At 40.3% G+C, this 26,626-nt stretch overlaps 1 protein-coding gene across 4 annotated transcripts in view; it reads right to left on the bottom strand.

Annotated features, from left to right (window-relative positions):
* Positions 1-26,626, bottom strand: part of tet3 (tet methylcytosine dioxygenase 3) — a 344,617-nt gene that overhangs the window by 146,531 nt on the left and 171,460 nt on the right. Inside the window, exon 1 of one of the 4 annotated variants that reach the window (XM_060856637.1) lies at positions 24,943-25,229. The exons of the other annotated variants lie outside the window; for them this stretch is intronic. The gene's annotated coding sequence lies outside the window, so the exon portion shown is untranslated. Of the gene's footprint in view, positions 1-24,942; positions 25,230-26,626 lie in introns of those variants that run through there. 4 annotated transcript variants of the gene reach the window in all.

The raw sequence follows: 26,626 nt of genomic DNA, 5'->3' as shown, positions 1-26,626 counted from the left end.
GGAAGGAATGGAGCGGTGAGGAACCTTTGTTAGTACATAATGAAAGAAGTATGAAAGCAAGAAATGCTCAATGAATAATTTAGAATTCATATAGGAGAAAGTGAGAAATAACAAGAGGAAGATTCTGGTGGCTGGTATGGAGGGATTTTGTGCTTGAGGAAAGGTTGGGTAGGTTGGGAGAGGAGACCTCATGTAAGATTCTTAGCGGGCTTAAAAAGGGAAATACAGAGAGGTTGCTTTCCCTTGTGGGACAGACTAGGACCAGAGGGCATCGCGTCACCTGTTTAAGAGAGAGATATGAGGGAACCTTTTCCCTCTGAGGGTGGTGAAGTTGTGGAATTCTTTACCACTGAAATCCATCGATGTGCGGTTAACTTAAGGGAACAAGGGTTACGATGATAAGGCAGAAAAGGGGAGTTAAGGATGATCAGTTCAGCCGTGATCTCACCGATTATCAGACCAGATTTCATGCATTGAATGGCCTACTTCTACTCCGACATCTCGTGATCTTATGGTGGGAGCTGTCTCAGCCCTCTAACAGTACCTATCTAGTTGATCAGAGAATAAGTCATGAGAGAATGAGAGCATTAAAAAACAGCAGTAATCATGTGTGATTTAATTGTGGTGTAAATTGGGAAATTAAACTAGCAGAGGTAACGATGAGGATAAATTCAAAGTGTGTCTGTGACAAACTGCCAGAACAATATGTTGCAGATTCAATTAGACATCAGGCTATTTTCAATCTGGTAATGTGTAATAAGGCAGGTTTAACAAATGATGCCAGAGAAAAAGATCTCCCAGAAAACAGTCACCACAAAATGGTAGAATTTAGCATTCAGTTTGAGATGGTCAACCTTTATGCTAAAATTACATAAGGGGAATAAATAAATAATTTCAAAGGAAGGAGGACAGACCGTGCTAGTATGGACTGGAAGAGAAGTTTCGGACAAAGACAGGTGAGGAACACTGGCAGAAGTTTAAAAAAAATAGTTTATGGCTTGCAATAAGGATACGCATATATTTTCATATTAGATTTGATTAATTCTTGACAGTATGGAAATAGGCCCTTTGGCCCAACAAGTCCATACCAACCCTCCAAACAGTAACTTACTCAGACTTTTCCCTACCCTATATTTATCCTTGACTAATGCACCTAACACTATGGGCAATTTAGCATGGCCAATTCACCTGACCTGCACGATTGTGGGAGGAAACCGGAACTGTTTGTTACAGTTCTCACACGTTAGTTTCTTCAATTGAAATTGAAATTTTCAAAACAAAAGTGTACAAGAACTGTAACAAACACTACATTGGGCAAACAGGCAGAAAAGTAGCCACCAGAATACATGAACATCAACTAGCCACAAAACGACATGATCCACTCTCACTAGAATCCTTACATACAGATAAGGAAGGACACCACTTCGACTGAAACAACACATCCATCCTAGGCCAAGCCAAACTGAGAAATGCACGAGAATTCCTAGAAGCATGGTATCCCAACCGGACCTCTATAAACAAACACATCGAATAAGACCCCAATTACCACCACATTGACCATCCCCCACCCCGAGAAAAAGAACAGGAAATGACATCACCACAGTTAAAGACATCACCAGCCCAAGGAAACTCAAACATACAAATAGAAATCAGGAAACACTAGCAGTGCTTCACCTGGAGGGTCACCGAAAATGTTACCTAGTATGGTGATGAAACATCTGAAAATGAAACTTACAGCTCAGCGAGCAAACCCCCTACATCCAGAACCTCAAAGTGAGCTATAAATCTTCTCAAAACTTGCTATAGACTGCTCCACTATGTTGAGAACTGTGAGTTGTGAGTTGCGCTGAATATTGTTCATTGATGATTGACCTTATGAGGGAGGAAGATCTTGGTTGAAGCAGCTGAAGATGTTTGGTTTCAGACGCTATCCTGAGGAACTACAACAGAGCAGTCCCACTGTTGAAATGATTGATCTCCAACAACCACAAACATCTTCCTTTGTGCATGGTGTCTGAATTTTCTCCACAGTTTTCACTGACTCCAATTTTTCTACAGTTCCTTAATGCTACACTTGGTCCAATATTGCCCTTGAAATCAAGGCTCTTTTACTTTACCTCTGGAGTTTAGCTCTTTGGACCATGTTTTGACAAAGGCTCGAAAAAGGTCAGGATCCAAGTGGCTCTGGCAGAACCCAAATTGAATATACGTGTTCAAGTCATTATTAAGCAGTGTGTTAATGATGATCGAGATGAGAATGATGGGGCAGTAATTGAACCAGCTCAACTTATGCTGCTTTTTAGTGCACAGGACACAGTTGGGGCAATTTTCCACATTTTCAGGTAAATGTCAGTGCTGCAATCAAAATCATGATGTGCTTGGTTAGAATAGGTGTGGGCGGGGGGGAATCTTCTTACTTGTGAAACGATCAAGAGGAACAGGACACAGATTTCATGAGAATGGAAAAAATAAGCAAAAGCAACACAAGGGAAAAGTTCCTTCTGCAACATGTGGTCAAAGTCTGGAATGCACTGCCTGAAAGTGTGATGCAGGCAGGTTAATTGAAGCTCTGAAAACGGAATTCGACTGTGATCTAAAAGGACAGTATGTTCAGGTTTATGAGAAGACAGGAGAATGCCACCAAATCACTACTAATTGACCATACTGATGGACGGGTTAATAACTAATGTATAGCAATTTGAAGTGATGTCAAAAGGACCAGCGGGAAATCTTTTTGACACGGTGACTCACTACCTGAATGTTTGGTGAAGGCAGTTTCAGATGTGGCTTCCTGGTGAAAATATTTGCAGGGCTACAGGGAAAAGGACAAATGGGTCAAGCTGAGTTGCTCTTGTAGAACAGCAGTCATAGCAGGCTGATGGTCTGCTTCTGAGCTATCAGTATCTTATCTGATTCTACATCAAATAACAGTCGTAAACTGTTCCTCTCCTTGTGCAGATTATTGAGATCTGAACCTCCTGGCGCTTACATGTGAAAGAAGAATGCTGTCTCAGCACCATTTCTATCTGCCTTCAGTGGATCGTGTGTGAAACACATGACTATTCTTCATGTGTGAACTGGAACATAAAAGCCAAAGCCCAAACTATTTTAATTCAGCATCCAACATTTTACACTTTCCACTTGAGATCAGAGTGAATGTTATAACTGTACATTATTCCTCACAGCTATGAGGGACATTCATTATTTTAACTTAATAAAAACATGATCGGAACTGGATACAAGTGGATAAACTGAACTCAACTGATTGCTCTTCAGAAAGCAGGTAAGGGCTTAATTGGCTAAACGGCCTTCTTTTGTGCTAATGACCTCCTTTTGTGCCAGCAGCCTCAATCTTTTCTTTTTAGGTGTGGGTGAACAAGCAGGTGGCAACTAACATGCCCTCTTTCCCCATGGCAAATGCGTCAACTGGAACTATCACAAGCCTTGTTACTGACATGATCGAATGCCAGAAACTGCCAACATTAGCCACTCCACGGGCTCTTAACCTGCCAGGTCACCTTCCACTTTGAGCTCCGACAGCTGGTCTTAACCATCACGAAGATAATTTGGCCTTTAACTTTTCAACTATAACCTGTGAAACTCGTGTGACATTTGCCTTGCAACCATCAACAAATCTTTTAATTTAGTTTCACAAGTTATTTTGGGTCTCCATCTTGGTGCTTGCTAATTTGATAAGAGATTTAAATCTGGAAAATCTCTTTATTGCTGGGTGGCATTCTGTGGACAGTTTAAAGCTTTGATCATAGGTTCTGAAGCAGAACCTCTGTGACCTCAGGGGTAAAGTGAGGTCTGCACAAGAGAATTTAACAATGATTCTTTATCAATTCTCCAAAGTTATAGTACTCAGAGCACGAAGTTTCACCTTCCAATCCTGAGATACCAATTAACACTAGTATTGTATCAACTTGTTCTCTAACTGTCGTGTTAACATGGACTTCAGAAACTAAAAATCGTCACATAGTGACAGAAGCACATTGTGATTGACCTACCATATTATCCATGAAATTACATTCAATCTTAACAGGTGCAATCAGCTTTTCAGTAACAGACTAATGGAGAAGCAAGAGGTGATGTGGCCAATGAAGCATAAAGGGTTAATGGGGAATGGGATTAGCTCAGTTGGCTGGTTCGTTGGATGACAGAGCAGTATGAAGCCAACAGTATGGGTTCAATTTCCAGCACTGATCTGAGATTACCATGAAGGCCTCTCCTTCCCAACCTGTTCCCTCATCTGAGGTTTGGGGGCCCTCAGATAAAATCATCACCAGTCGCTTCTCTCTCTAACGAAAAAGAAGCCCCTATGGTCTGATACTACGGCAACAAAAGTTAATGCTAAATATGTATTGGAATCATCCGACCTGATATTAAGGATGGTTAGACTGCAGCATGAAACTTGGCATGGTCATTCCTGACTTGTTTTTTTCAAAACCAAGGTATCAATTACTGAACACATTTCACCAAAGTCTGCCCATGTACTTTTACCACAAAGAATAAAACATTTATTAAAAATGAAAAAAGCACTATGTATTCGAAAAAAAAAGGTTGGAAATCCTCAATTGCAAACATCAGAGAAAGATTTAATATTTCACTATTCACTTTATTACAGCAATATGTTTCCAAACACCAAAACACTAATGGCAAGTTCCTCATGTTTTTACACCTAGGATCTTGCTCAAGCTTGCACAGGACATCCAATAACTTTACAGCAAATCTCTGCACATTCATGACATGCTTTTTCCTTTATTGGCATCTCCCCCTGAGATAAACAAACTGCAAACTAAACTTCACTACTAGTTCAACATCAAAGCAAACACAAGTTCCCTAATCTCAGGTTGCAACAGTTTTTCCTCTGGCACACATCCACTCCACCTGACTGAGTGACTGACCAAGATTTGTGTGTCTCTCTGTGCTCCTAAATCCTTAATCAGGAGGCAACAACACGTTTTTTTAAAATGTTCTGAACTACTACTCCCCATAAACTCATCCCATCAGTTGCAAACATCAAGCCTCCTGTGTCTCCAGCAAAAAGCTCCCACAAATTTGAAAGCTCCAATGAACAGTAATACTAGGAAATAAATCTGGTCTTCTTGGAGCTCCATTTTGAAACAAACAAAATGGAAGTGGCATGGTGGCTCAGTGATTAGCACCACTGCCTCACAGCACCAGGGACCCAGGTTTGATTCCACCCTCGGGTGAATGTCTGTGCGGAATTTGCACATTCTCCCCATGTCTGCCGGGTTTCCTCCAGGTGTTCCGGTTTCCTCCCACAATCCAAAGACGTGCAGGATAGGTGATTGGCCATGCTAAATCGTCTAAAGTATTCAAGGATATGTAGGTTGACTGTATTAGTCAGGGGTTAAATGTCAAGGAATGGATTTGGGTGGGTTACACTTTGAAGGGTCGGTATGGACATGTTGGGCAGAAGGGCCTGTTCCCACACTGTAGGGATTCTAATTCAAATTCCAAAATCATCTATGATGAATTCAACCAATATGTCTCATTCAACAGGTTTACTGTTTTGCATTCTGGGTTTTTTTAAACAGAGACTAAACAAAATGTACATTAAACTTAAAGTTATGCTTTGTTCCAAGTAGAAAGTAGTCAATCTACATCACCACTGATGGAAGTGATCATATGTCAACGGACTCTGTAGAGGCATAGTCTTTGTCAAGCCCTGTGATAAGTTTTATCCTAGGAGTTATTCAAAAGTTATTTTATGAAAGCTAAAGTTATCAATAGTCAAGCTTCTAGCAATCTCCACTAACACAATCCATGAAGACAAATCTACCCGAAGTCTCACTGTGCTGTTAAGAAAGGCAATATCATCAGTCTCATCAGTACTTTCATCAGGTTCATTGACACTTCACAAAATTGATTGACAGTCTGTTGATTCCAGTATAAATCTACCAGCTTGAACAACACTTTATCAATTCCAGGCTGTTAATTTCAGCATATCTAAGGTATCTAATTTGAATAATGACAATAACATGTACATGTGTTGGCCAAAACACATGCATATTCTGAAAGCAGTGTTGCTCAGCAACAAGCTTCAAACCAAGTACACAAAACATAAATAGCAATTGCATAGTTAGCTGTATAGCTCATTTTCATATATACAAAGAACAGATGCATAATAACACTGGAGTGGGGATCTCAGAAACAAAAAAAACGTTGAATACCTCTGATATGGACAAGCTTTCACTTGGGGGTTCAATTACATTAATATCAAGCTTGTAAAATATTAAACATTCCAACTAAGAGCAAAAGGCTTTTCCATGAGCAGTTAATTGATCAAAAAAACAATTAGTTCCACAATAAATATGGAATAAATAAATAATGGTGAATCTTTATGGGAAATGTACTTTCCATTCATATCAATAGACAACAGATCTTGGTCTTAATCAGCATCTCCCTTCATATTTGAGCTTTGCATAATGGCTAAAATCATTCTGAGACAATCACAATAATGGTTGTGAATCCTGTTCCAAAAGCAGGTTACAGGAGACACCGAGATCAAATGCAAAGCTGCAAAACAACCCATAGTCAATAGTTTTCTGATCCGACAATTGGCTGTACATTTCCTCACCACTAAATTCCATGTTGATAATCTGATGCTGCAAAGCATTTCCTGTGCTGGGTGCAGTTCCAACAACTGAAGCAGTTCCAGACTATCCAGGATGACGCAACTCACAGTTGGCATTCCAGCTGTAACCTTACACACTCACTCTATCAAGAACACAACGTAGCTTTACTGTGTACAATTGACAACACGCACTGCAGAAACTTACCAAAATCTCCTTGTCAGCAGTTTTCAAATCAGTGTATATTTCTTTCAGCATTCTTTCAAGGAATTCCTACCTAATCACACTGCAGGAGAGCCTTCATTACACTGGATACACTATTTCACAAGTCAGCACACCACCACCTTTCCACGTGCAAATAGGAATTGGCAGTAAATGTTGGGTTTGCTAGTAATGCCTACATCCCATGAAAGAATATGTAAAATAAACTCATTAAGGTTTTGACCAGTTTTCATAACTATTTTACGAAATGACAAAGTGAGAAAGCTTGTAGTCTTACATGTGACACGTGTTATAGGAGATTGGTAAAGTGCTTGACCACAGCAGGGAGGGGCCCATTTGTTCAGAAGAATTGGGGCCATCCGTTCTTAATGTCAATGGATCGGTGTAAAGCTGATAACATTTGTTCACTTGTGGAATGTGTGGCAGTACTTCCTTCTCACGCAGGGGGCTGGAAGATTGCACATATTTCACAGTTGGATGTCGGACAACTAAATTTCTGGTTATATCGAAGACTCTTAACAAGACTCATAATGAATAGGATAAAAACTTGTAATGTAATAAGCGGAATGGAATATGCATGTAATAGAACAATCTTGATACATTTTCATGGATACCACACTGAGCAAATTTGAATTTATGAAGCACAGCTCCCTCATCTTGAGTGTTCTGGAATGTGAATGCCTCATTACCCTACAGGCTAGGAAACACAAAGGCTGAAAATTTACATAGTAAGGAAGTTGGAAGATGTTCATTTGTGAATGAGAGAGTAAACATTCTTCTATTAATTACATTCACTGACCAAAGTGTTCAAGGGCCAGAGAGAGAGACCGAGAGTCAGAGAGGATGGAAGCTGGTGGAAAGATTAACCCTTTGGGGTATGATTTGACTGAACACTGGCTTGTCATGGATTGATGTTTGTATGTTGTTCCCTGGAGCTCGAGATCCGGGAAGGTAAAGAATTTAATCTGCATTCTGGGAATCGAAGATGATTTTAAAAGAAACAGACATTTTATAGGACAATGATACTGGACATGTTAGCTGAGCAAGGTTACCCCATGACCTTTCCACATAGTTTAAACTAGTCCCTCGTTATGATGTACTGTTAAAAAGGAAGGTTATCTAGCCAAAGCAATCAGCCATTTGGGGCCTGGCTTCATCCAGGTTTCCCACTGTGATATGCATGTAGTTTAAATAGTCAAGCATACTAAGACCTGTCAATGAGTTTCTCTTCCTCTGCAAACTTCTGCCATTTTATTGCTGCTTATCTGAGTAAGGACATGTGGCGTTTTTGTAATTTTAATACCAAATTCTGTATAAAGACAGTTGCTTGCAGCAATAAGGAGAGTAGCCTGAGAGAGCTCTTAAAGGTAAGAGCTGGCACCACTACGCTGGGAATAGTTTTAGAACCTTACCTACAAGCCAGGCTTGCACTATGTAACATTGATATCACAGAGTACAATCTCCAGGACAAACCAAGAGAGGCTCACAGGTCAAGTCCATCAGGGATTCCTTGAGCCATTTTGAATAGGTACTTTATCAAAAGTGTTACTCAAAATCTCAACAAATTGCATACCTGAGATCATCAGATTTTCCAGTTCAAATATCAATCTCGAGTAATTGGTTTTGTAGCTGGAATACTTGGAGTTGCAAGGGCTTTGCAAGTTTATTTGATAAACCTGCTTCAAAGTCATAGGCAAGTAAGCAACAATTAAACTATTCACGACAGAAGAAAAACACTTTGTATGCCAACCCTGTCAGGTTTGTATCCAAACCGTGCCACCAGCAATTGGCAGAGTCAGTAGAATAGTGAGGAGCCAAGTTTGACGAATTCCTTGATGCATTCTGGGCACCGGAAAGACTTCCCGGTGGCAGGCAACCATTTACATTATTATACACCAAATTATAGCCATTTTATGGGCCCACCTTCATGGCTTCAATGGTCCTTTTGCAATAATTTCCTCCAGGTCCTGCAGGACATATCATGCATGACTCCCTTCCTTTTGAAGTGCCCTTGACGTGTTGTTCCTGCCCCAGCAGCACAAGTTGGGCTGCTGAGACTTCATCATTCCAAAATCTTTGTCTGGGGCAGGGACATCTCACAGCCTGCCCAGCCCATTGAAATGCACAGTGAGCAAACAGGCAACCATATCGTTGGCTCTCTATGGGAAAATCAGAGAGCCAATCATACTATCAGAAATAGTTGACCCAAGACATATGTGTTGACCTGACAGCAGTTCTGAAACCACAGTAAAATGCAGCCCTCAAAAGGTGATGTCCGAGTCAGGAACCAGGCTAAACTCCAAAGCAGAGTTAAGAGGTTTCGTCAATATTTGAACACCATCCTTTACGTTCTTTATCAACCCCAAATCCCTGGTCCTGTCATGGCATGGGCTACTTTCAGCATAGTCTATCCATTTTCACCTGCTTATGGTTGCTATTATCAGCTTTTATTTCTCCCTCCTTTCCTTCATCCATCCTTTAGCCTGCCTGCCTGTCTTTCCCTATCTCCATGGGGACCTTAAAGGGCTCTTATGGCACTGTTGTAATGTCCCTTCCTTTGGGTCAGAGGGCCCAGGTTCAACTTTGACCTGCCCAAGAACTGTTTCGAAACATAACTGAAAAGGTTGATCAATAGTATCTACTTAAAGCCCAGATCCTCAAATACTCTCGGAAGAATTCATAGGACCAGAAGAACGTCCACAATCCCATGCAGTAAACAAATGGAATTTTCTGAATAACCGGAAACCATTGATTATATTTACAATCTAATACTGCATTGTGATTTCCATTATTTCTAGTTTTAGGAGCATCAAAATCAGGAAATTGAAGCTGTTTCATTTAGAGTCATATAGATGTACAGCACAGAAACAGACTCTTCAGTCTAACTCGTCCATGATACCAGATAACACAACCCAATTTAGTCCCATCTGGCAGCACCCGACCCATATCCCTCTAAACCCTTTCTATTCATATTCACATCCAGATGCTTTTTAAATTGTACTAGCCTCTACCACTTACTTTGGCAGTCCATTTCATACACGCACCACCCCCACGTGAAAAAGTTGCCCCTTAGGCCTCGTATCTTTCCCCTCTCAGCCTAATCCTATGCCCCACGAATTCTGGACACCCCCAATCCAGGGAAAAGACCTTGTTTAATTTATCCTATCCATGCCCCTCATGATTTTATGAACCTTGATAAGGTCACCCCTCAGCTTCCGACGCTCCAAGGAAAACAGCCCCAGCTATTCAACTTCTCTTTAAAGCTCAAATCCTCCAACCCTAGCAACATCCTTGTCAATCTCATCTGAACCCTTTCAAGCTTCACGACATCTTTCCGATAGGAAGGAGACCAGAACTGCATGCAACATTCCAACAGTGCCCTAGCCAAATGTCCTGTACAACTACAATACTCTGACCAATAAAGGAAACCATACCAAACACCTTTTCACTATCCTATCTACCTGCGACTCCACTTTCAAGGAGCTACGAACCTGCACTCCAAGGTCTCTTTGTCCAGCAACACTCCACAGGGCTTTACCATGAAGTGCATAAATTCTGCTAAGATTTGCTTTCCAAAAATGCAGCACATCGCATTGATCTAAATTAAACTCCATCTAGCACTCCTCAGTCCAGTGGCACCATCTGATCAAGATCCTGTTGTATTCAGAGGTAACCTTCTTTGCTGTCCACTTTAACTCCAATTTTGGTGTCATCTGCAAGCTTACTAGCTATACCTCTTATGCTCACATCCAAATCATTTACGTAAATGATGAAAAGTGGTGGACCCAGCACCGATCCTTATGGCACTCCACTGGTCACAGGCCTCCAATCTGAAAACAACCCTCCACCACCACCCTCTGTTTTCTACTTTCAAGCCAATTATGTATCCAAAAGGATGGTTCTCCCTGTATTCCACGAGTTCTAATCATGCAAATCAGTCTCCCATTGGGAACCTTGTCAAACGCCTTACTGAAGTCCATATATATCATATCAACTACTCCGCCCTCATCAATCCTCTTTGTTATTTCTTCAAAAAACTCAATCAAGTTTGTGAGACATGATTTTGCCACACACAAAACCATATTGACTGTCCCTAATCAGTCCTTGCCTTTCCAAATCGGTGTAAATCTTGTCCCTTAGGATTCCCTCCAACAACTTGCCCACCACTGACATCAGGCTCACTGGTCTGTAGTTCTCTGCATTGTCCTAACCACCTTTAAGTAGTGGCACTACGTTAGCCAACCTCCAGTCTTCCACCACCTCATCTGCGACTATTGATAATACAAATATCTTAGCAAGGGGCCCAGCAATCACTTCCCTAACTTTCCACACAGAGGTCTAGGGTACACTTGATCAGGTCCTGGGGATTTATCCACTTTTATGCATTTCAAGACATCCAGTACTTCCTTCACTGTAGTATGGACATTTTTCAAGATGTCACCATGTATTTTCCTACATTCCATATCTTCCAGGTTTTTTTCCACAGTAAATACTGATGCAAAATACTCATTTAGTATCTCACCCATTTCCTGCAGCTCCACACAAAGGCCACCTTGCTGATCTTTGAGGGGCCCTGTTCTCTCCCTAGTTACCCTTTTGTCTTTAATGTATCTGTAAAAACCCTTTGGATTCTCCTTAACTCTATGTGCCAAAGCTATCTCATATCCCCTTTTTGTCCTCCTGATTTCCTTCTTAAATATACTCTTACTGCCTTTATACCCTTCTCAGGATTCATTCGATCTATCCTGTCCATAACTGACATATGCTTCCTTCTTCTCTTTAACCAAGCCCTCAATTTCTTTACACGTCCAGTATTCTCTATGCCTACCAACCTTTCTTTTCACCCTAACTGAAATATACTGATTCTGGACTCTCATCATCTCATGTCTGCAGGCTTCCCATCTTTCATTCCCTTGACCTGCAAACCTCTGCCCCCAATCAGCTTTTGAAAGTTCTTGCCTAATACCATCAAAATTGTCCTTCCTCCAATTTAGAACTTCAACTTTTAGATCTGGTCTATCTTTTACCATCCATACTTTAAAACTAATAGAATTATGGTTGCTGGCCCCAAAGTGCTCCCCCACTGTCATCTCAATCACCTGTCCTGCCTTATTTCCCAACAGTAGGTCATGTTTTGCACCTTCTCTAGTAGGTACATCCAAATAAAGAATCAGAAAGTTTTCTTGAACACACTTAACAAATTCCTCTCCATCTAAACCCTTCACACTATGGCAGTCCGAGTCTTCCTGAAGAAAGGCTTATGTCCGAAACTTCGATTCTCCTGCTCCTTGGATGCTGCGCCATTCAAGCAACACACTTTTCAGCTCTGATCTCCAGCATGTGCAGTCCTCACTTTCCCCCAGTCTACGTGTGGCAAGTTAAAATCCCCTACCATAACCACCTGCCTTTGATCACTCATATAAATGATATGGAGTTGAACATAGGAGATAAGTTTGCAGATAACACCAAAAATGGAGATATAGTGGACAGCGAAGAAGGTCACCTCAGAGTACCTTTTTCAGATAGGCCAATAAGCTGAGTGGCAGATGGAGTTTAATTTCAATAAATGTGAGGTGCTGCATTTTGGAAAGGCTCATCAGAGTAGGACTTACACACTTAATGGTAAGGTCCTGGGGAGTGCTGCAGAATAAAGAGACTTTGGAATGCAGGTTCATAGTTCCTTGAAAGTGGAGTCGCAGATAGATAGGATAGTGAAGAAGGCGTTTGGTATGTTTTCCTTTATTGGTCAAAGTATTGAGTACAGGAGTTGGGAGGTCATGTTGCGGCTTGTACAAGACATTGGTGAGACCACTTTGGAATATTGTGTGCAATTTTGATTTCCCTCCTATCGGAAGGATTTTGGGAAACTTAAAAGGATTCAGAAAAGATTTACAAGGATGGAGGATTGGAAGATTTGTGCTACAAGGAGAGGCTGAACAGACTGGGGTTGTTTTCCCCGGAGTGTCAGAGGCTGAGGGGTGACCTGATAGAAGTAAATAAAAGCAGAAGGGGCCTGGAGAGGGTAAATAGACTAGTTCTGGACTCCAAGAAAAAGACCTTGAGGGCATAGGTTTAGGATGAGAGGGGAAAGATATGAGAGATACCTAAGGGGCAACTTTTTCATGCAGAGGGTGGTGCATGTATGGAAAGAGCTGCCTAAGGAAATGGTGGAGGCTGGTACAATTACATTTAAAAGGCATCTGGATGGGTATATGAATAGGAAGGATTGAGGGGGATATGGACCAAGTGCTGACAAATGAGACCAGGGTAGGTTAGGATATCTGGTTGGCATCAACGAGTTAGACCAAAGTGTCTTTTTCCGTGATGTACATCTCTATGACTAATTGGACAACATTTGCTGTGCAAAATTCAGTATGCAGCACAAAGCCATGCTCAATTCAGTCCTCACTACACAATTGAAAGAGTAGTTATTTGGTGGACCCATGCATTCCATTTGGCTGGAAAACCATAAAAATAACACGTTATAATTGTTAACTGTCTCCAGCTCTCTTCCTGAAATTTGAGCAAAATGTTAATGGAAAGATGAGAGTAATATCAAGTAGTTTAACAGCATTTGTCATTACAAATCAGTTGATCCTCTTATAAAGTTAAGCAGAGGATTGGCAGAACACCTGAAAATTCTTCTCAACTGATTCTACACTTGATAAAAATATTATTAGACTACATCTTTACATCTCATTACTGAGCATTTACGTTTACTTGAGGCGAAGAATACCAGGACTATTGGCTCATGTGTCAATTGTGGGACAAATCTTCATTAGTTTAAAACTAAATGGGGATTTTGAATGAAAAAATATTCCCTTCTGTGTTAACTTTTTGCTTGCATTTAACTGACTGTTCCTTCAAAGATATATCTTTACAAGTAATGTGTTTTAAGAGTCTAAGTGATAGTTAATTGTTGCGTAAATGTTGTGAATTCTGTGCTCATATCAATCATCACCATGTTAAAGCAGGTTTACACCTCCTTCATTAAAAAGAGAATCCTCGGTGACTGTGTGTGTGTGTGTGTGTGTGTGTGTGTGTGATTTGAGTCCTCTGCATGGCACTGGGGTTCAAGTCCCCTGAGGTGGGTTTGATTGAGGTTCAAGTCTCTGCATGGTAGTGGAGCTTGAATCTCCTGGGTGGGTTGATTTGAGGTTCAAGTCCTCCGCACTGTGCTGAGCTTCCAGCTTTGTGTTTAATTGGGATTCAGGCTGCCTGTGTTTAAGTGAGGTTTGAGCTTTCTGTGTTTAAATGGGATTTGGGGTCTCTGTGTTTCAGTGGGTTCAAGCCCCCATGAGGAATAAAGTGAGAAAGGGGTTAAAGGCCCCTCATTGTGAAATTTGAGGCTCTGCGAGTCTTTGTTCTGGGGAAGAGTGTGGCTTGGATTGTGGTGCCATGTGGTCAGTGTAACTTCAGTGAAAGGATGCAATAAAAAAACAAGAAACGCTGAAATTCAGGTTGTACTAGTACTTAGGTTGAAGGAGGGAAGTTTCAATGTAAATTGTGCCATGCTGAGAGCGCTAATGTTTAAATGTTTTGGTTTCTTAAAATACTGGTTCAGAAAATCCCTTTAAGTAACTGTTTTGCCTTGTTTGAATCAGGATCTTAATTCAGTGTGGTTTGTGGGCTGTGTAATGGGGCAGATTTTGTTTTTACATGGAAATTGGACAACATTATGTCCTTTTTTAAAAAAAAAATCAAACATATAACCTTTAAACAAATTGTATGAGTGCCTTGAGCCCTTGATGTGCTTGAAATTCTACAATGCCTGTTTAAAAAGAAACAGTTGGTCAGTGGTCATGCTTTAATCAGGTGAGAGTATTGTATTAAAATATCTTTGCTGCTGTGTTTTTAATGCAGAGAATTCACAAAAAAAAGTGCATTTTTAGTTTGATGTTTTGCTAAGATTTGAGAGAATATTAGAACTTGAGGCTGAGCTGTTTCAGTTCTGTTAATTATTGTTAAAACTTCACTGGCCCCTTCATATTGCAAGTTCCAAGAATGTCAAAATAGGCAGAAACAATTTAGTGTAGTTCAATGTGTGACTGTCTTCATATTGATAACCACTTTGGCAAGGAAGGAATGAGAGGAAATGCAAAAATACTTTCAACAGCCAACACTACCTCTGGAGATTCCCCATTCACAGGTAAAGCACACCTGTGAACCACCACCCACCCCTCTACAACCTGATCCAACAGATTCAATTAGGTCCTCAGGCATGAGTACGGAAAGTGAAGAAATTAACAACAGTGAAAAGGAGTCGATACACTTTTTGTCAGTGGCCTTCCTACAGACATTGAACCATATAAATCTTACCTAGTCTTTTGATCATTTGAGGAATATGATGGTTCACTGATCAAGCTAACATCACAACAGGCACTTGGCTTTGTTACATTTAACAACATGGTGGGAGCAGAAGCAGCAAAGAATGCTGTGTTCACCTAGCCTACTGCTGCTGCACTGCACACTCAGACGCGCTGGTATCCTCCATCTGAAGCATCTCTGCAAGGATGGAAGCCTCGTCAGTTTTTGAAACATTTAGCTGCCCTTTTCGAAGAAATCAGATTTTTCAGAGGAGTGATGCAAGAACAGACTGAATTTTGTTTTCAGGTTGGACTTGACTGAAGGAGATCTTGGAGAAGTGGCTCATTTCCACTGGAATTGGAGAGGATAGAGTGGTCACTAAGGGCTGTGGATTTAAGAACTTTACGAGTGAATTTTTTTTTCTACATGGTAGGATTCTTCAAATTCTAATTACTGTGAAAGACTCGTAATTTTTGTTGTTATAATCATTGTATACTGTGTCTCATTAACTTGCTTAAATAGTGGCAGCCAGAATCTTATGAAAGCTGGTAGTGCCATCTCTGTGGTTACCATGAAATAATAAAAGGAAGGAATGGGAATGTGTATAGGGTAATAAGCAGCCATGGAAAGAGTTAAGTTTTGAGTTTTGTGAAACAAGGGGTTTAGCTGAGCATGAGTCAGATCAGATAAGAACTTACAGGTTACAATGGGGTGCTGGAGGCAAGGGTAATGGGTTATGAAGGTGGAAAACCAGTCATCATGTACAGCCATTTAACAGTATTGGAAGCATTCAGTATTCAAGGTTAGCTAACAAGAGGAAAAGTATCCATTGTATGAATCCAGTCAACAAGGTTCAGAACATTCATTGTATAACAGTAAAGGGCTCAGTCTCTGCGATTGATACATATTATTTGGGTGACCATTACAATCAATGAGTATGTTGCCTTAGCTGGATGCTCCTTCCTGTGAAATGACTATACAGTTAATTGAGAAATTGTTGTTCCAGAGAAGACCATGAACTCCTGTCCCTATGCACACGGGCGATGGTTCGCTCCCTCCTAGGCTCGGAATAAAGATGAAGGAGGTAAAACTACACTATGTCTCTGAGCGTTTTGCTTCGACAGAGGTGGTGGTGGTGTGGGTAGGGTTTCAGATAGGTTAAGTTATTCTGTATTTTGTTCTCTTTTGTTTGGGTTGAATTCTGTAATCTTGAAAATAAGTTGTTTGGTTTAACACAAGGTGGTTTGACCAGCAGCATCGCTCCTTGAATACCCACTTTACACCTGCTTAAACTAAACTAGCAAAGTTAGGATCTGAACCACTTTCTTGGAATGCCTGTTCCATAACATGCCTCTCTACTAATAGTGTTGAAAAAATTATTTATATGACTTGGTCATAATACATGCAATGATTAGGGCAGAATATGTTCAGTAACCTTGTGATCCCAGCTCAATTAACACGAGTTTAAACTAGAGATATTAAAATGCGATCTTCAACAAGCATATTTAAAAGGAGCTCGCTGATGGGAACAGACCATTGTTGCATTTATGTTGACCTTCTGTGTTCTTTTAAGAACTATTCCAAAATTGTTTGAGCAGCCATTCGAGTTAATCAATTTTCATATTGGGAATTCTAATTTAGATGAGATGATTAGATTCCCCACAGTGTGGAAACAGGCCTTTTGAGCCCAACCGACCCTGCAAAGAGTAACGCATCCAGTCCCATTTCCCTCTGACTAATGCACCAAACACTATGGGCAATTTAACATGGCCAATTCATCTAACCTGCACATCTTTGGACTGTGGGAGGAAACCGGAGCATCCAGAGGAAACTCACGGAGACACAGGGAGAATGTGTAAACTCCACACACAGTCACCCAAGGCTGGAATTGAACCTGGGAGCGCGGAGCTGTGAAGCAGCAGTGCTAGCCACCGTGCCACCCCTAAAATTCTGAAGATTTTTAAACACTATTGCAACCGTCTCAGCTTTCTCAAATAAAAGTGACTGCAAGTGTCTAGTTATGTGAAGTAAATAAAGTTCCAATCGCACTAGACCATCCTCCCCTAACAAAAATGTTTTGACTGTTTCATATTACAAGACATGACATTAAACTGACAAAGACCACATCTTTTTCAGCACAGACACTCATTCCATAGGTCCAAACAAAATGTTTTTAAACAATGACGCGTGTGTGTGTTGGGTTTTGCACGACCTGCCCTTTTCTCCGTTCTTTGTCCAGGAATCCAATTTTTTTTTACTTGTATAGAACTTTGCATGGAGTACCTTTTTTTTCCCCCGAAAATTCAAGAAATGATGAATAAAGGTGATTTGGGAAGTTTAACATAAATAGTAATGTTTAACAGTGTTCTACCAGAAAGTACAGGAATTAATATAGGAAACGAAAAAACATAATTAAGGTCAAAAAGAAACAGCAGTTGCACATCTTGTCAAAAATACTGAAAGAATAAAATTCTTTGTTTGGGATAAAAAAAAATTTAGTTTATGGTTATATACAAATACCTGGAAACCAAAGTGCAATCATATAATGTTACTGACTGACGGTTTAAATTTGTTAATAGACACTGACAACTGATGAATATGGTTTATTAATTGTTTGTGTAAATCATTGAAGTCTGTTAGGAGTTCAAGACAGGAAATGTTACTATCCAAAAAAGGTACACATACCTAAGATAACACAAATAACCTTTCTTAAACATATTAATTATACAACAGAATTCTAACAACTATTAACAGTAATGATAAGATTACATCGAAACTTTTGAAAAATTTGGTGGAACATAAACTCCCACAAAGAGGCACATCTTCAATGCTGTCTTGCAAAAGGGATTCTTAAGACTCATTTATTGAAAGCAGTCAGTCAATTTATCACTTACAAACATGGAGAAATTCATAAAGATGCTTTGGAGACCCATATCTTAAGAGGTTAATTCAAATCCATGCAAAGCTGGTTAAATCATTAGACCTTCTTAAAAATCACTGCGACGCCAGACGAGAAATGTGAACAGATTTGTCGTACTTTTCCTCCCAGCATGATCAAAAGGTTGGGCATGCACAATTTTTGTAACAAAAGTTTGAAGTCAAAGTTGTGATTGAAGTCTTATAAAATTAAATTTTCTCTTCTGTGTATCCTTCATATGCAAGAAATACAAAAGAAAATCAGGAATTATGCCTTTGAAATTATTGCAGTTCAAACATGTTCCCCACCTTCCCTCATTTGCATTAGTTCCATTGATACGAGAAACCTAACAATGGACATGACAAGGAACGGCTATAGACTGTCGTCTTGTGCAACAACCACAGTGCTGTTAGAAAGTGAGTTCCACAATTTTGATCAGCAACAGTAAAGCAACAGTGATTTAGTTCCAAGACAGGATGGTGTGTGGCTGCAACAGGAACACAATAGGTAAGTCTGCTGCTATTACCAAATTAGAGTAGGAAAGATACAGTTTTGGAAGCTGTTCTTGAATGAACGTTGGTAGTTGCTGCAGGATATCTTGTAGATAGTATATACTCCTGCCACTCAGCATTGGTTGTGGAGTGAATGAATATTTAAGGTGTCGAATGGGGTTCCGATCAAATATGCTGCCTTGTCCGCACGAGTGTTAAAATTGGAATATCTGGTCAGCATGGATGGGTTGGACCAAAGGGTCTGTTTCCATACTGTACATCTCTATAAAAAGCAGGAGGCTGGAAGAACACAGTAAACTGGGCAGCATCAGATGGAGAAGTTCCCAGTTTAACCCTTTCTCGATAACTTAATTTGGAAGATTCACTCTCGACCTTGACTCTCCAGCATGTGCAGTCCTCACTTTCACCTACAAGTACTAGGTAGTTGACCTTCTCATTTCTTGGGTCCCAAAGCTACAGACTTGAATGGTCAGCAAGGAAAGTTGAATCTGACTACATTGTTGAAAGTTAAGCAGAAATTGAATATTCAATTTGGAATTGGTTTCACAAATGTGGCAAAATGAGGGGGGAAAAAAAAAATGAATTTCAGATATGTGGCTTAGATTAGTTTAAAGATTGTGACTGATCCTCTTGGGCAAATCTGTTCTAATTATTCAAAGTCCATGTATAGAGAAACAGCAATGATGTCCAGGTGCTACAATTCACAAGAGCATGATAAAACAAAATACAAACACCAAGACACAGAAGGAGTTATCAGGTGAAATGACCAATAGTTTGGTCAAACAAGTTGGTTTTAAGCAATGATGAAAGAATGACATAAAAAAAAGGTAGAGAGATGTAAGGGAAAGCACACAACCTTGGTCACTGAAAACACAGCCAGCAGGCTGGAGGCAATCAATATCAAAGCTGCTCAAGAGGCTGGAATTTAACGTCAGGGATCATGCAGTGTAGGACAGCTGGTGAAGATTGTACAAATAGAGTTGGCCAAGGTGTGGAAGGGTTTGAATAAATAGAAGTTGACTTTTCCTGATGTCAAGTACTTTCCCAATCTAAATCAGATGTACTGAAATTCAAAACAAACATAAAACAGATGATCATTTAGGGCACAAGCAATCATTTCATGTTATGGACCAGGCCAGACCCCTCAAAACATTTCAAAAAGGAAGCCCAGACAGTAATTTGGCTGATATTTTTAAACAAGTGGAAAGTGAATATTCCAGGAGAAATGCCACTGGTGAAACCATTGAAACAAAACCAAAAACTTACTTACAACATTATTGAATGAAACACAAACCACACAAAACAGAATACCTTAACCTATCTGAAAACCCAACAGATATCAACTTAATGATGCTGTTCCAAATACTTGCAACAATCCTCATACAACCCTAGGCACAAAATGTAAAAATCAAACAAGTTATTACAGGAGAGAAGTCAGAGAGAATGTCCCATCCTGGACTGGTTTTTGTGGGTCCAGCAGCTTCCCCCTCCATCCTCCCTCTCTCCCCCTGCCCCGCTAAAAAAAAAACAAACCCGAAAAAAGTTGAGCTGGGAGAAATGTACAAGTGTTTTATTTTAAACTTGAAAGCCTTCTGCCTGAGGCAGTATATGTTAGCTATTATCAAATTCTTCCTAAAAAGCGCCACCCCAGACTTTTTGGAGTCTGTGTCATTCACAACCTCTCAAAAATAAAACCCCAAGGACTGCATAACCTTGTGAAAGGAGCAGCTTTGTCACATTAAGCCAATGATATTTTGCTTGAATTATGGAAATTTAAAGTTTCAATTCTTTGAACTATAATGAACAAATTGATTTTCTATCATATTCTGGTCTAACTATTGACAGCATCCTGCATTATGTCCCCTAACGCATTACACATTAAAATGCTGAAGGACTGAGATAACACTTATGAATTCAAACAAATGTACTGACTCACAATCATAACCATGATGGAAGATAAACAAATGAAAAATGTTACATGTTTACTGATACAGACTTGGGCCTCTTCTGCAGTATATAATTCTACAATCAACATTTTAAGTTTAATAATTGCATCCATTTGAAGTAAACTGGAAACATTTACATTTGACATGCATCATTAAGTTGCTATGATTACATGACTCCTTGTCACAAAGTACTTGCAGGCTTGGACTAAAATCAGCCCCATGTTGGGACTTGCTCTTGTTGCCACAGTACATGCAATTCAGTTTCTGGTCAATGGCATCTCTCCAGCTAATTGACTGTGGGAGATTCAGTGATGGCAATGCCACTCAATGTCATGGGGAGATGATGAGATTCTCTGGTTGGTGATGTCATTGCCTTGTATTTGTAGGGCACAGATGTTTGTTCCCACTCATCAGCTGAAGCCTGAAGATTGTCTCAATCTTGCTGTAAATTACTTCTGTGCATGAAGAGTTGCCAGAGTACTCAATGTTGTCTAATTGTCAACAAACATCCCAATTTTGACATTAATGATGAAAGGAAGGTCATTGCTTGACCATCTGAAGGTGGTGTACCTCAGTAACTATGCTGAGAAACAGGGATTCTTTTGAGGCAGTGGTAATGTCCTTAACTCTAAACAGGTTCAAGTCCAAAGTGGTCTCGAGGGGTGTCACAGCATCTCTATGGAGGTTGATGATGAATAACTCTTGACCAGGATGATCATGGAATCCCTAGTGTGGAAACAGGCCAATTGGCCCAATAGAGTTCACACCGACCCTCCACAGAGTAATCCACCCAGACCGATTTCCCTACACAGTTACTCTACATTAACTCCTGACTAATGCACCTAACCTATACACTCCTGAACAGTCTGGGCAATTTAGCATGGCTAATTCACCTAACCTGCATATCTTTGGACTGTGGGAGGAAACCGGAGCACCCAGAGGAAACCTACACAGACAGGAGGAAAATGTGCAAATTCCACACAGACAGTCACCCAAGGCTGGAATCAAACTCTGGTCCCCCTAGCACGGTGAGGCAGCTGTGCTAACTACTAAGCCACTACGCCACCTAAATGTTCCAGTGTAATTAAAAGATCTGAATTGCATAATTTTAGGAACTCCTGCAGTATTGCCTGTGTTGCTGGAAAAGCACAGCTGGTCAGGCAGCATCCGAGGAGAATCAAGGTTTTGAGCATACGCTCTTTGTCAGGAATGCCTTGAAGAGCTTATACTCAAAACGTCAGCTCTCCTGCTACACGGATGCTGCCTGACCGGCTGTGCGTTTCCAGCACAAAGCTTTTTGACTGATCTACAAAAGCTGCAGTCCTCACTTTCTCCTATTAAGACTACCTGGCCTCCAAAAACAAATGATATGTGCTGTGCATTCTTCTCATAGCAGCATTTGACCAAATGTAGCTAATGTTAAACACTATCACTCTCCTTTCACTGAGTTCAGCTTTGTCTATGATTATATCCATGTTGTATTACTGTTTGAGTCAATTGGCCCAAGTGAAACTTGAATCTGCTCTTTGCTCAGTTTTCTCAGTGCAAGTGTTACTTGATAACATTGTCAGTGATACCTTCCACCACTTTGCTCATAATAGAGAGTTGGCCTAAGGGACAGCAATTGGGTGGACAGGACAGATTTAGGGCTCTGTGCTGCAATGGTAGTGTCCCCAGCTCTGGACAAGGATGTGCAGATTCAAGCTCCACTTACTTCAGAGATGTGGAATAATACCTCTGAACAGGTTGATTAGAAAATATCTCAGGACAGAATTTGAGTAACTTTCCTAACATCAGGTTGATACCAATATCATAGCTGTTCTGCAATGGATTGACCAGCGACAAAGCTAGTTCTGCAAAACAAATTTCCCAAACAAATTTAAGGACTTTGCAGGATCCAGTGCCTTCAGCTGTTCCATAATATCACACCAAGTGAATCAAATTGGCTGAAGATCGGCATCCGAGATCACACCACAATGTCAAATGGATTAACCTATTCAGTCCTTCCGACTGAAGACAGTTCCAAATGCTTCAATGCACCGGTCTCCTCTGAGGATAGAAAGAATTACAGAGTATTCTCCTGTTAGTTTTTTTTTACAAACACTTGTACACCACGATTCATGCCACTGCAAAGCTTCAATCAGATCTATTTGTTGTGAGATAGCTTAGATTTGTCAGTCACATTCCGTTTCCACTGTTTGGCATGTCAATATTGTGGAGCTTCACAAGGTTGACATGGGGCTGTTCCTGACATGCCCTCTGGCAATCTTCACTGAACAACAGTTGATCCCTTGACTTGATGATAAATAGAGTGGAGAAAATGCCAGGCCACAGGAGGACAGTTGAATGCAACTCGATTGATGTTGGTTGACATCATTTCATAGATGCCCAGTTTTGACCAGCTGTACCGGTTCTCAATCTACATTATTTAGCATAGTCGTGGCACAACGCAACATGCTGGAACTTAACTTTAGGGTATCCCCAGTTCAGCAAGGCAAAACAGTATGAGCATAACACAATCAACAGGCCATGGCCTTCTCTCAGAGTTTCGCACATCAGACTGTCGATCAACATTAGCATGAAGAAACAAGTTGATGGTCCAAAATAAAAGAGGTGAAAGTTCTCTAAATTTTGTTGGATTTTTTTTAAAAAGACATTTCTAGCCCAATATTAGGTCACTGTCTTTCTTACCTCAAGGTTACTTCACCTCACGTTGACTGAACACAAGTATCCTGATTGGTTTCTGAAACTGATATTAGGACCCTTACGTTAGTAAGGGCTGAAAGCCAATTTTAGGCCTCTTCCAAGGTGGTGGTATCAAGACTGCACTGAATATTAAAAATCTTTTATTTTTCTTTAACTTTTTTTTTAAACAGTAGTATAACCCCTCTCCCCCACCTCCACACAGTGCCATCTGTTCACAATTTATTTTTGTTTACATGTTTCTTTCACTTTAACGACTAACTGGCATGAACTATGTTATTCCACTTGTTTTTTTTTGAAAAGAAATGCTGAAGTCTCTCTCAATTGAAAAAGAAATACAAAACTTTAAGCACTGACTAATATGACCAATATCAGGGAATTCTGGCTTAAATCGGTCATTAATTTCCACTTCCACCTTCCCACCCTCCTTCTCCCCCTAAAATCCCATCATTTTTGAATGGATTTCTCTCATAAAAAAGCATCAGTGGTGGCATTCTCCAACCTGATCTCCATATTGTGTCACTGTCAACAGCCCTGGGAACAGATGAATGACCCTGCTGCTACTTCCCAGACAAAGGATTCATTGCGGCTGGTGCTGCGGACACAGCAGAGGTCCCTGATGGCCTGTCCCATTTTTGCCTGCACCGCCACTTCTTTTTCCATCTGACTAAGCAGAAGCCTAGGTAGATTCTCACTGTCTTCCGCGGCATTGAACGATTAGCAGACACAGAAAGCCACTCCTGTGCCTTTGACAATGGAAACAGGTCAGATTTCTGATTGCATTTACAGCAGCTTCATGCAGGAGTATCTCATGAAAACGTCAATATACTTGGACATAAACAATCATTGTTCAGCTGTATCCCAGACTAATCAGGGTAAGATTCTTAGTTCATGAATCTACAGCACTTGAATGTGTTTGACAGATGACCATCTCTTACTCCAGCTCCTTTGTTTCATCAAATGGCTAATGAAAACATTGCATAAGCATTTGACTCCCCTCTTCATTTAACACTTTGTTTATTAACAAAGGAGCAAACACCTTGGCAGCTATTACTACACAGCAATAAATTAGATCTCAATTAAAACTCCCCTTATTTCAATAGTATGGAAAGTTAATAACACCCTTACATCCTTCTAACAAACCAGCTTTGCTATGATTAACAACCTCATAATAATCTGAATTAAATATGGTTAATAGCAGTCACATTTCAGTAAAATATATAAAATTGTTTGTATGTAATAACGAATTAATATTTCAAATGTTTTGACACAGTTTAGGAGAGTTTAGGACACCAACGCTACCCAGTAGGGTGCAGTCAACAAAACGAACAGATATTTTTAAAACAACCTTGCTGAGATAACACAACCAAATAGGTTGGGAAAAGTTCAAATTCCAAAGACATTTATTTGTAAAGCCTCTCTAATAATGTATTACAGCAACATGTTAAATAAATTAAGGCAACACTCACAAAACTTGAAACAATATTAAATCGTTTAACTGAATTTCAAGCGATCTGCTGAAATATTAAAGTACTGCTTATAATGATTCCCAGTAAATTCAAGACATGACAGACAGAAAAAAATACAGCTTTCAACATAGCAAGCATTTAAATCTTTTGTGGTTTCAGTGAAAGTACCAGGAAAACAGGTTTTAGGGCTTATTTTCTATTTCCGACATCGAAAATCAAAACAAACATACCACCGGAACAAAAATGCAAGGAAAACGTACTTACATCTTACAAGTCCAAAAAAAATTACAAAATGAAGGACTTAAAGGAAGCTGAACCATGTAGAGTCCTGTGTAAATGTGATACCACAACTGAGAGCATAAAGCAGGAAGCAGTGATATGGTTAGTTCTTCAGCCTACATACACCTCCCCCACCCCCATCCTAACAGCTGTAGGGGCCATTATCCCTATCACACAGCGCACGTACATAGTCCAAACAAAAAGTGCTTCTCAGTACGATTAGGCCTGTCTGTGAAAAGAATAAAAAAAGGAGAAAAAACACAACCTATTATATTAAATCTTTGTCGTGCTTAACCAGTACTACGTGGTCTTATGATCTTAGGAAGCGCCAGTATTATTTTTTCCTTCAGTCTGCAGTTCACATCCTGAGTGTTCATGTTTGATTAGATTGTAAATCTTTAAAAGCCTCAGCAAAGAAGGCGTGTTTAAAGGGCCTGTGAATGCGAAATAGAGGCTCTGCCCTTTTGAAAAAAATAGCTGGTTCCTCCCTGTGGGAACTCCAGTATGAGCGCTGCGCTTAACTGATATTGTGCCGTAGCCACTGACGTGAGGAGCTGAACGACAATCCCTTTTTTTTAAAAAAAGCTTCTCAGTGGTCTCTCTGATGTAATCTCTGAATGCCGAACAGCTGATACCAAAGGAATCCACCCAACATACCTCACACATACAGTCTTGCTGCCAATCACATGCCTTGGCATGCTTTAACGCCACATTTTTTGTCCGTTTCTCGCTTCAAGGGTTTCGACATAATATGACAAAAATGTTGGCTGTCATAATGAGGTTCCATCTATTTTATGATGTTCACTGAGTGCGAGTTTTACATTTGACTGACAATTGACATTTGACTGCGTTAACTTCAAGAACACATTGCCAAATTCGCACTGTTCAGTGCATTTTGTTTTGCCAGTGAATACTTGCATCCAACCCATCTCTGGTACATTCTGATCACTGGTTTTCAGTGATACAGACATTGTTTTAATACCTCCATCACAACATTGTTTACACGTGAGTTTGTTCAAAATGTCAACTTTTTCACACAGACCGTGGTGCATATGTGGAACGAGCTGCCAGAGGAAGAGGTGGAGGCTAGTACAAATGCAACATTTGAAAGGCATCTGAATGGCTATATGAATAGGAAGGATTTAAAGGGATATGGGCTGGGTGCTGGCAGGTGGGGCTACATTGGGTTGGGATATCTGGTCACCATGGATAAGTTGTTTCCGGCTGTTCATCTCTGTGACTCTATGTCTTAATTTGCTATGATTGTTTCTAACACAGAATTCATTGTAGAAGATGAAGATTAATTAGTTTGGGGAATAGACAGGCATTTCTGTGCCCACAGCTCTGACTCCAGGATGGTCTGCTGCCTTCCTGATGTGGGTCAAGAGAGGAAGGAATGTTTGCAGGATATTTTTCTGGGTGAGCCTGAACAGCCAGAGATCATGGTTCAAGTAGACAATAACTTGTGCAAGAAACAAAGAGCCTGTTTCCACACTGTCGGGATTCTATGAAAAAAAAAGCAGGAGTTTGAAAAGTAGAATCTCAAAAGCAGTAGTTTCAGAATTACTTCCAATCCCACATTCTCATGAAATAACCGAATTGTACATGTGGCTGGATGGTCTACGGAGAGAGAGCATTAGATTTCTGACCAATTGGACCTGCCTCTGTT

The sequence above is a fragment of the Hemiscyllium ocellatum genome, chromosome 48 (assembly GCF_020745735.1).
Source record: "Hemiscyllium ocellatum isolate sHemOce1 chromosome 48, sHemOce1.pat.X.cur, whole genome shotgun sequence".
Classification (NCBI taxonomy): Eukaryota; Metazoa; Chordata; class Chondrichthyes; order Orectolobiformes; family Hemiscylliidae; genus Hemiscyllium; species Hemiscyllium ocellatum.
The sequence above is the reverse complement of the archived record's forward strand: the minus strand, read 5'-3'. Positions and strand labels throughout refer to the sequence as shown.